This window comes from Clinocottus analis, unplaced genomic scaffold (genome assembly GCF_023055335.1).
Source record: "Clinocottus analis isolate CAN_PGR_092001 unplaced genomic scaffold, fCliAna1.0.p SCAF_3, whole genome shotgun sequence".
In the NCBI taxonomy this organism is placed as follows: Eukaryota; Metazoa; Chordata; class Actinopteri; order Perciformes; family Cottidae; genus Clinocottus; species Clinocottus analis.
The window spans coordinates 18,095,644-18,107,801 of NW_027176042.1; the positions used below are offsets into that span (position 1 = coordinate 18,095,644).

General features: G+C 40.8%; 1 protein-coding gene across 2 annotated transcripts in view; it reads right to left on the reverse strand.

Moving 5' to 3' along the window:
- The window catches only part of ppp1r16b (protein phosphatase 1, regulatory subunit 16B), a 74,901-nt gene that overhangs the window by 59,155 nt on the left and 3,588 nt on the right, over positions 1–12,158 (reverse strand). The gene's annotated exons all lie outside the window — the stretch shown is intronic.

Sequence of the window (12,158 nt, forward strand, 5' to 3'; positions counted from 1 at the left end):
TCAGATGATCTAAAACCAGGGACAAACCCGAACATGAGCTGCAACTGAGAACTCATTCAAATCTGTTAGCACAGTAGTTGAAATAGACAACATCCAGCTTCTGCCATTCCCCACAGTGAACTTGACTGAACCTACTTAAAAAAAGGTTGACTATAGGCTCCACAATTCAAGAACCACTTATTGCATTAAAAAAAATATTGTCACAATATAATATATCAGCGACAGCGGCAACCGCGGCTCTTAAACGCACTTCACCGCGGACCCACACTTCAAAAACGGAAGTTGCACCCGAAGGTCCTCGTTATTGGGCAATTAATTTGGGCCCTGAGTCGGTGTTGAGGAAACACTTCACAAAAAGGCTAATGACACAGCACATGGCCGTTAAAACAGGAAGCCGTTGTTTTGGACTGCCGCGCTGAGATTTGACATCTGACCTCTCTGACAACCGCAGCCATTAGCCGGAACGCGACCCCTGGCCGTGTCAGCCCAAAGTCACCGAAGTCAAACTGACAGAAGCCAGGTCTGTGTTTGGAGAGCCTGGCACACACACACACACACACACACACACACACACACACACACACACACACACACACACACACACACACACACACACACACCTTCAATTTCCCCTCAGTCAGTTAAACGCTGATATTTCTAGTATTTTCAACGCTGCATAATTTGCTTCACCTGTCTTTAGAATTATAGTGCTTCCATTTCTGTCCTCTGTTACATAATGTATTGATGCTACAATTACTCTGATTATGTATTCTACATGTTAATTTTTTAATCAGGCTTTGTGTCGCTTTGTGTCGCTTTGATCTACTGATCACCGGCAAGGTTTTTCATTAATTTCTCCTTCACGTTCTTTAAGCTTAAAATCATGTTTTTCTTCAATTGTGTCATGGAAGAAAAAGGACGTTTTCAATGAAAAAAAACTCCATTATTCTGCATCCCACTCAATCAGCACATAGTTTCACTTGTTAGTTTAACTACACTGTATCCAACAATCTGAAAATGAATATGGCAGCAAACATAACAGATATAGAAGAGTAATGTCTACCTAAGAATGGAATGCAGAAACTCTTCCTCTGTGTGTCGTTATCAGAGCTTGTCCTTGCTTTGTTGACATACTCGTGCCAGTCGTGCATGTTAGTGCATGTGAGCGGGCCCCGCTGGCCGGCTCACGGCCACCGCTCTGCACTGCGTTCATACGTACAGCTGACAAAGCCGTCCTGACCGAAAGCATCGCTGCAGAAGCGTAGCACCCACCCTCTGGTTCCCCCCTCAGGTAAACACCGTTAGCTCCGTCAGACACTTTCGCCCCTTGTTTACACTCTAAGCGATGTTAGCACCGTGAGTGGGGAGCCGCCGGCTCACCTTCGCCATGTTGAGAGCTGTTAAGAGGCATTCAAGATGCTCCCAATCCCCGTAAATTGCACTTTTAAATTTCCTCTGCCATCACGTTGAGTTATGTTATGAGTGTGTGTCTCCGCTCCCTCAGCAGCAGCAGCAGCAGCAGCAGCAGCAGCAGCTTCCTTTCAAACCAAAGAAAAGAAAAGAAAGGAAACCTTCATATTCAGAGGCAGAGGATAGCAGGGGACTGTAAATGAAGAGCAGAGGAGCAGCTGCTGCTGTATGTAAACAGAAAACAGGGAAGGCTTCAGTGAGCCATGGATCTCTTTAAATATGCAGGCATGAAGATGCACGATCCAAAGGTAACAAATCTACTTACCAAGAATTTAAGAACTAACTCGGTGTCTAATAAAAACCTGGCTAAAATCACCGGTTAAAGTCAGGAACCATCTGATCAAAGAATAAGTAAAGGAGACAGAAGTTCAGTGCCACCTTTGGTACTTTTTTACAGTTTTAGATACAATAATGTAAAGGTTTGTTACCCCGCCCTAAATGTTAGGATCATTCCAGTTGACTGGGAGACAAACCCAGCAGAGAACCTGTGCTCAAAATCAGCAAATATAATGGAGAAGAAAGGATGCGAAAACTAACAATTTGGATATTTACTTTTCATGAAACTGCTTTGCTCAGTGTCCCGTGAGAGAACTTGCCTTGTGTCAAAAAGGCGTGTTTGTGTTGCAGCAGTGCACCACTTTTCCATCTATCCAGTCAATACTCGCTCACTCTCTCTCTTGCTTGGTCTCTCTCTTTCTAAGTCTATCATGTCTTCCCTCCCTCTCTCCCTCTGCGTCGTCTAAGAGGACATTTTTATTCTGTCTGGATTACTTGTCCTAGTTGGCGCCGTGCGTGCTGGTATAGGGACCGAATGTATTTCCTCCCGTGAAGCCTTGATTTAAAGCACTTAGGTCAACTAGATTCTGGGTCATTGTCTCCCCTGTCGTAATGAACCAGGGCAGAGGTAGACAGCAGCCTGCATGTCGACTAAAGCAAGATGTTGGGGTGCTACAAGAGGCCATAACTGGCCAGCTGCATTCACAACTAAACCAAGAAGCGTTAACACTGTTTAGGTGGCTTTAGTTTTTGTGCCCAAAAGTAATTCAATATTCCACAGTGATACACATGAATAAGCTCAACTCAGCTCATAAGCACTCAAACTACATCTGCGTATATCCACATAAGCTGTTTACTGGAAGCTTGTGAATACTAAGACCGCAATCTTGCAGTAAATCTAAATTTCTCATCCAGGACTGATCCTGCAGGGCCTACTGACCAACATGAGAGTGACCAACATATTAATCGCTGCTTCACAACCCTGCTGGCCCTACAGTCATGCAAAGTCCACATTATATTTCCTGTTAACCTAATTTGTGGTTGTACTTCGCCCTGCCTGACACAGCCAGGTCAGGGCCGACCAGGGCCAATAGTCCTGCCATTGTACCACGTATAATCCAGCATTTAGGCAAGATGGACAAAAGACCTCAGAACTCGCCTGAATGGAAAGGTGTGAGACATGAGGGTCAATAAAGTCCACATAAAGAATCCTACCTACAGAAAATGTAGAGAAATGTTTTCACATTTTTAAGCAAAGGAAACTAATCCAGTCTTTCACTGTCTTCTTACATTTGTATATGGACAAAATTAATACTTAATTATTTCAAGAATCTGCTATGATCGACGTCGCTACATTTTTCCTCTTAGCTTGTGTCAGCATATTTCTATATTTAAAAAAAAGTCTATCTTCTCCTGCTTTTCAGTCTTGTTTTGGTTGTTTCAAGAGATTGGAGGAAACTGATGCTAAACATATTTCAGAACAATTATAATTCACAACTCTTCCAACAATTCTGTCCATCCTGGGAGAGGGATCCTCCTCTGTTGCTCTCCCTCAGGTTTCTTCCCTTTTTTCCCTGTTAAAGGGATGTCATGTGTACAGATTCTAAAGCTCTACGAGGCAAATCTTGTATTTGTGATTTTGGTCTATACAAAATAAACTGAATTGAATTGAATTGCATTATAAAAGGCCTGAACCAGCCAAGGCTCGTCATTTTCATGGAGTTACATAATGGATTTGAATGTTAAACAGTCCTGGTAAGGACACATGCAGGTGTCACCAATCATTAGAAGCAGACATCCAATACAGCACCTAAAGGACACCATCACTTAAAATGCAGTGTGGATTTAGAGGGAATTTTTCGCAGAAATGAAATACAACATTCATAACTATTTCTTAATTAGTGTATAATAATCAGAAACGGAGTACGGAGTATTAGGAGTACTCTTTGTGGTTTTGTCATGTCACTCAAAGGCCACCGTAGTTCTGCGACGCGCTTGAGAAACTGCGGTAACGTGAAGCGCAGTACGCAAACACGTGGCAACACCAGCCACCGCCTTGCGTTGCTCCTGAAGAAGTGTTATTTAGGTATGGATGTACCATGGTACTGCACTCTTGGAAGGGGAGGAGAGAGTGGAGGGGGAACAGTTCGCTGCAATCTACAACCACACCACTAGATGCCATTAAATCCAACACACTGGTCCTTTAAATAAGGTCACATGGCAGCTGAATCAGCAGAATCGAGGAACGAAACTACAGTAGAAAGAGAATATGGAAAAAGTATTTACCATACAAAAACAATTAACATCTAGATGAACAAACAAATGTTGAGACGTGCTGTGAAACGCTATCTGCTACAATGCAGATCTGTGCTAGGTGAATATAAATGAAGCTGTACAAAAACAAAAACCACTTTGTATGCTGTCAGTAGGTTCTTGTGATTTCATATTGGATTCATAGGATGCATTTTGCTCTCCCAATTCTTACTCCTAGTTGATTCATATCCGACCCACAATTGTCCAACTGATGTGAGGAAGGGCAGATGTAAATAACAACACACACATATTGTACTAAAAAGCACAGGAACAGGCTGTACATACGTTTCACAGATCAAAGCTGCAACAATCAAGGCCCCAATGTGGCCATTTTCCTTTCTTTTTACAAAGCTACCCCTTTGCATCTGGGAATACAAATTCCTATTTAGTTTGTACGTTGTCAAATAAAGTCTCTTACAGCCCAAAAACTTAACAAAAAGGGTTAAGAACGGCATTGTTTTCTTTGCTTAGCTTAGATACAAGTAATCATTACTTAACTGAAAAATCATTTCACCACTATCTTTTGTCAGAAGATTTTCAGAGACACAAAACTATGTCAAGTGAAACAGACAGAAACCCTTTCCATTCCTGCACGAGCCCACAGTGTCAGCAGCAGGTCAGAGGAGACTGAAACTGAAGCCTCAGCTCACGAAGCAGACACTGAGTGAACTGAAGAATTTGGAGCACTCTTATATCCATTTTTATATATATATATATATATATATATATATATATATATATATATATATATATATATATATATATATATATATATATATATGAACGTTTTTCTAAACACAGGAAAACCAAGAATAGACATTAGACTCCTTTCTCATGCTTGTGTACCACGCTGTTGCACGGGCCTCTGTGTTTTTCCCCCTGGTTTTTCACATTCAACGTCACAGACGGCCCCGGAAGCAGGTTTAGTGAACAGGAAAAATGTTACAGTGGTTATTTCTTTTTTAATTTCCGTTACTAATCCAGCTTCTCCTTCAAAAATCAAACTAGAAGTTGGTGATTGTTGGAACAGTGGCACGACGAATAAAGACGGCTTTGATGAGTTTCGGTTTCTGTTGAGTTCAAACAATGTGTGTTTTCTGATCATCAACCAAGATAAAGTTCCTGTTCTCTGATTGGAGTCGAATGTACTGTATGTTTTGTATGTTAATGAATCATAATAGTCAAAATACCTGATAATTTGATTTATTATACATTCACTTCAATGTGCATTGCACTAGAAAAGGGGCCAATATTAGTGTTTCCAGCCATGTGTCATGAAGCTCTAGCTGATTAATACCTGTGACGACTGTAATGTCTTTTCTCTTATGGATTAATGTACATTTTAATCTGTCCCGTTAAACAAAAAAGCCAGATGTTGGTGGGGGTTTTTTGTCCTGTGGGAAAGGGGGTTTTACCTCGTAAGCATCATGAGTATCTTTGCAAGTGAAGACTGAGGTTTCTTGAGAAGCCATTAAAAACAATTCAACTTGTATTTTTTAGCAGTGCTTGTATTTTATCATGCAATGTGCCAAAAGGAGATTTCCATGAGACATGAGGTTATAATCAGTTCTCATCTGAAAAAATCATCAGAAAGAGGAGAAAGGAAGGACTTCTCAAACCCAACATGAACAAATGGATAAAATCCATCTCTATTACTATTTCTAGAAGCAATAAAGTCAAGTGTTGGTCAATTTGTGCCTCCTTCCCACTTGCACCTTATTAACCTATAAGTGTTTTATGTCCATGTTTGCTTCATTTAGAAACAGGAGCCAGCTTGTTCTATGCAAGGCGCTGCAAGACCGAGTGAGATTACCAGCAATCTCCTTCCACGGCTCTGATGAGGGCAAAAGCAGCGACATTCCCAGGCAAAGCACGCACAAAGTTTCCTTGCATGTTGGTGTGATGGAAAGCAAGCGAGTCAATGAAAGAGATTAAAGGATTCCCTGGAGATTTGTTTTTGCAATCTTCTATATCATACAATACTACATAAAGCAGAAGACAGACACACAACTGGAATCAGAGAATACTTGGTATTCTCAGCAATCAAATATCAAAATAGTTTCACATTTCTGCCAAGCCACTCACTTAACTGAAGCTTAAGCTCACTTGACTACTCATTACAGCTCAGGCACAAACATTTTTCCATCTTAAATCGTGCGTTGGTTACATCCATGTATGCCAGCTTGTAGTCTTCCACATCAGTGCCTTTGCAGGCGCATTACCACACTTCAACTACTTCAATAGCATAAATCCTGAGGCAGGAATGTGCATCATGTCACCCATGTACAGACGAGTGTGCACATAAAACACATTGCTTCACAGCAGCACTATTGCTGGTCGAAAGGTTCACAACATCTTTCAACATCTTGCATTACATTGTCTCACAAGCCACATGTTATTGCATAATCCCTTCAACACATTAAGACAAGGCGGAGACTTTTTCCGCATGCAGTAGAAAAGACCTAACTCCTAAACTTTGGGAAAACTATTTCCCAGATCATTTACTAAAACATGTAGCATGTTTAGTGTGTGTAGCCTAAGTCTTCTCATCTAGACTCAGTAAGCGACACTCCTGTCTTAAAGTCGTTAGGCTAATTTTAAACAATTATAATTCGCCTCCTCCCACTAGCACTATGTAGAAAATATCCATGCTCTGCCATGTCCATCAAATTTTATATTCCTCTTACTCTGCTTTGTTGTTGTGCAAGTCAGAAGTCTTCATGTTCTTGTTGTCTCAGTTACTGTGTGATGACTTCGTTTATTCCTTGAGATGTTTGTTGTTGTTTTTTTGTTACATCAACATGCAGGTTTACAGCTTTCAAAAAGAGGTCGGGGTTCCCAACGTTTCCTGACAAGACAACACCGATCCCTTTACTGCAAATTTATTTTGAATCGGACAAATGTCTGAACAGGTTGTTCCTTTTGCATTGATGGTTTTACAAAAGGCCTCAACTCTCAGTGCAGAAAAAAGCCCTGGCCGCAGACTCTCTACACAACAGTCTGTGTTCAGGGCCTGCTGTCCTGTCCCGGTCCTGGGTGGGGTTATTCGCCCATCTGCTCCACACTGACATGCGCGATTCATGTTTATTTTAGACAAATCTGTCTGTTTATTTATAAAAGGGTTTGACCAAAGCACGCCCTGTTTCACCACCCCCTGCTAAAGTCATCCGGTTCACTCTCATGCGAATTCAGGAAAATCCTCTGTTTCTTTTCGAAATTGTTCCTCCTACTCTTTTTCCTCTCTCTTTATAGTCTCTTCTCTCGATCTCCCGGTCTGGAGCGCTGTCCCACTGTTGAGTCATTTCGCTGCCTAATGATGGTTTGAGTCTTTGGCTAAGACCTAGCCAGAGTAAACAAGGCTTAGACTCAGGCAGCCTGCAGTGAGTGTCAAATCTAATCCACTAAACCAAGATGGGTGCACAGTGAGCATGCACCGTCCCAGTAACTGCGGGCCTGGCCAGAGCAAGAGCTATGCTGATTTCTCATTTTACTTCACTGCAGAGCAAAGATCTGTCCGTATCGTTTCAGATGAGCTAAGGCAGACGAAACGAGTGAGGTGAGAGACAATCCCTCGATACATTGATAACTTATGTTGGATGAAAACCTATTTCTACAGGTTTGTGAATGGCTGATTTAATGCAGTTCTAACAACACTCCCAGTTTAAATCTGGGAGCGATAAACTTAATATTTACACTTGTTTCCAATCTCTTGCATCATAATCATGCAGAGACTATAGTTCTGTGTTATGTCAATGTGATTCTGTCTAATTGCAGTTTGGTTAATGTGCAAGCGGAATACAATCCATAATGCCCGTGGAAAAGATCATGCGGCTCAGTGGTAGCGCAGACGCGTCATTCAATCAGAGGATCGGCGGCTTGATCCCCGGCTTTGCTAGACCATGTTGATGTGTCCTTGGGCAAGACACTTAACCCCAAATTGCTTCTGCAGGCTGTGCCGACAGTGAATGAATAGGTATGAATGGTTAGTTAGAGTCCCGATGGGCAGGTGGCACCTTGCATGGTAGCCCCCTGTCATCCGTGTGTGAGTGTTTGTGAATGGGTGAATGATGCAAAGTAGGGTTAAAGCGCTTTGAGTGGTCGGAAGACGAAAAAAGCACTACACAAGTACAGGTCTATTTATTATATATGATGAGGGCATTATTACTTATAGCACTGCACTGTTTGCTAGAAAACGCTTGACTGAGCACAAAATAAGATGCAGACCCATCTTGAAGCCACACAATATTATCTTCCAAGTAGGGCAGTGGAAGTAGTCTCTTTTATTTCCCCTTCCTGCGCTCCCTTCAGTGATTCTCACATTGCTCCACTAACCCGTACACAGTTTTCCAAGAATAATTCAAACCACAGATTGGAAACAAAGTACATAAGTGTGAAGCCAGACAGGCAGGATGAGAGGGAGACAATCACATCTCAAGTTTAGATTCAAACACAACCAGTGTGAAGACAGCTTCCTTTTTCAATGGCAGTTCAAAATCCAGTGGGGTTTTGTGCATATTTGAAGTTAATAATGGAAAAAACGAAGGCTGGGTGATATAGCCAAAGTCTTATCTCATGATTTGCAACCTATTTGATGATTAAACAAATGAAAAGGTATATTTAAAATAACAGATGAGTATACATATACATATGTACTCTTGTAGTTTGTTCTAATTCAATCAAGTAGTTGACAATAAAAATAATGATTGATAATGAAAAATAATGATTATCTGAGAAATTTGAGTTAGTCGGTGCTTGTTATGATCTATTTAAACTAGGTAATTAAAGATTTATTCACAATATGATTCCATTAATAAACAATATGATATATTATCATATTGTATTATTTTCTAGCCCAAACAACATAAAAGTACAATAAATCATATTTGTTCTCGACATTAACATCGAGATTGTTGGTCATTCTTTTATTCTACCCGGTGATGATTTTAATGTTTTTTCATCCAAATTTGGTTCTACATCAATACAGTGTCACTTATTACCATTAGTTAAATATGCCAGAAATGTAATAGTTTTGAATAAAATAGAAATCATTTATCCACAAAGCCTAATTTCACAACATGAACAAAAGATCAAAAGATTTGAAATGGAGAGCCACTTCAAAAAACAAATGGTCCTTTAATCTTAATTTCTTTGAAAGCTGTCAACATGAGAAGACGTCTTGCAGACAAAACAAACGCATAACTTCCTCAGTGGAGGCGATTGGATCGCTGGACCCACAGCTCGAGAAGAAAACTGACCACGTCATTGTTTGAGAGCTGGTGCAACACAAGGCCGCACATCTGTGCCAGCTCTGATCTACCTTTTCCTTCTTTAAAGGAATGTTGCAACTGGTGCTGATCGGTTCAGACACCAGCATCATGTCTAGACTAAAATACACTTAAACTGATACAGTCCTTCGGAGGATTCCTAAAAGTAAGCTTTCAGACAAACTTGTGCTCACTCATCATTATTTAAACAGATCCAGCTGTTCACACTTCAAAAAGAATCCTGCATTGAAGAAACCAGAGCTGAAGGAGCATCGGTCCTCACTAGTTTATAAAACCTTAAAACCTTAATGGGAAAAGCATTAGCGGTTAACAGAGTGTGGTATGTGTATGTGTTCGTCTCGAGGGGTTTCAAGCACAGTGAGCCATCGTCAAAAAAGAAAGAAAGAAAGAAAAAAAAAAGAGTAGAAAAATAATAAAATGGCACACACTGCCTTAAAGACAAGCAGCAACACCAAGGGCACAAACCAGGTACACAACCCTCAGCTGTTGTACTACCAGGCACTACCGAGCACCATCGAGCACCAGAGTGATCCAATGGTTGGAGAGTGCAGGCAGAGATGGAAGACAGAGCAACCCAGACATTAAAGGCCCCTTCTCAAACAGCAGAGGGAGAATTCATGAAAACAGCCTTCAAAAAGCATACAAACACACGCACACACACACACACACACACACACACACACACACACACACACACACACACACACACACACACACACACACACACACACACAAACACACACACTCGGTCCATTTCAACAACACTTTCAAATGTTGGATGAATTTTGCCTTTGAAGCTCAACAGCTGTGTTCGTCTTATCTAAGAGGCATTTTGCTCATCAGGACAGCAGGAATCTTTATGGACAGTGACTATTTTTCCAGGCTATAGACTGCATGAGAAACTGTTGAAACGTACTGCTTTTCCTGGAAGAGATAACATTTCATGCTTTCTATATTTATATATATTTGTATCAGATGGATTTGATTTGAAAATCCAAGATTTTCATGGACATATGAGTAAGCATGCCTAAACTTTCAAACTAGACCAGAGAGGCCTGTGTGTGTGTGCGTTCCACAACAATGTGAGGGGAAAAACCTTCACAATGCTGCCTCCCCGCCACCCCCACCCCAGTCAAACACCTTCCTGAAGCAGGCCACAAACTCTATGAGCTCACTTCCTGTTCATAACACGATTGGTCGGCCTGCTTCTGAAGACACAGTCTGCATGAGATGTTTTGGCTTTGACACAGAAACATGCAATGAGCTACACATACAGCTGAGGGCTAAAACAAGGATGTAAAAACATGGACTCGAAAAGGACATTTAATATGCATGGAAGCCTCCAAAGACATGTTTCACTTCTGCTTAAACGGCAGTCACCCGCTGTGCTTCCCGAGTGAACCAGTTGGCTTCAGAAAGACAACTTTAAATGAATTAAGAAAAACAGCCTTGTTTTAAGCTTGTTGACATTGCATTCTTTAAATAATATAAAAGATTTTTTCTTTTTTCCAAGGATTGTATGAGCCTTGTATGTGCAAGAGCAAAATTCATTCATTCATTCGCCTGATAGGAGAAGCTGAAGTGAGTTATGGCGCATGTGAAAGGTCATGTGTAATGAGGGTTGTTTTACTACTTGATTAAGAGATTTGATTGGGACAATTAACTCTTTTTTTTTAATGTTTAATTAATCATTTGGCATATACAATCACGGAAAATTGTAAAAAATAAATAAATACATATAAAAATACTTCATGACCCCAAGTTGATGTCTTGTTTTGCCGACAATCATTCCAAAACCCAAAGGTATTCAGCTTACACTGACATGAAGCTAAAAATCAGAACTGATAAGCTGAAACTAAGTAACATTTGCCATTTTTGCATGAACAATAACTCAGAGGATTAATCAATATTGAAAAAATTGGCAAAATATTTGTCTGACGAAGGGATTCGTCAATAATTGGCTTATTGTTGCATCTCTAGATTCGACAATGGTGACCGGGTGACGTCTATCTTGACTTTTTTAGTTCTCAGCCCAATACAAATCCACTAAAGTTTACTTTCATGTAAAAGCACCAAACACATTTACTTCCATATTTAGATCATCTTTACACTAAGTAATAAATACTAGTGTGCTCGACAGAGCTTAGAAATCATTAAATGTAATCATAAAGAGGACAGTGAGCGTCTGAAGATGAAGAGCCACAGAAACAAACGGACACACAAACACACATTGATCGATGGGGACGACAGACATAATGCTTAAGCTCTTCTCTACAAAACAATGATGTTTGTGGTTTTATCCTCTCAGTGAGTGGTCACACAGGGAGGGGTTCAGATATCCCAGCATGCATCAGCAGGGGATCCACCATTATGCTCCCTGATCACTTAACAGTCAAGCAGCACAATCTGAAGAGGGCCCAATAATTTGGTATCTTTCTGTTTCGCACGATAAAAACCAACAAGAGGACTGGTCTACAACACTGTCGCACATTTTACAACTCACAACCCTGTCAGTACTAACAAGCCAAACCTGGACATTCAAATCAAATGTCCGTCTCTTGTCCGCTTGATTACAAAGTGGACAAGAGATGGAGTGGTGGACTTTAAAGCAACCTTTAAGTAGCCTTGATAGCTGCCCTGAGATTTGCCTGTGTCAGTATTAAGAGCACAGATTAGCAAACAGTGCCTAGCTGTAATCAGAACACTGATCTAGTATAATCGCTTTTCGATGGTAATCAAGCACACGGGTTTCAGGCATGGCTCAAAGACAACTTAGGCAGCAGGAGGTCAAGGAACAGATTTACAATCCAAACA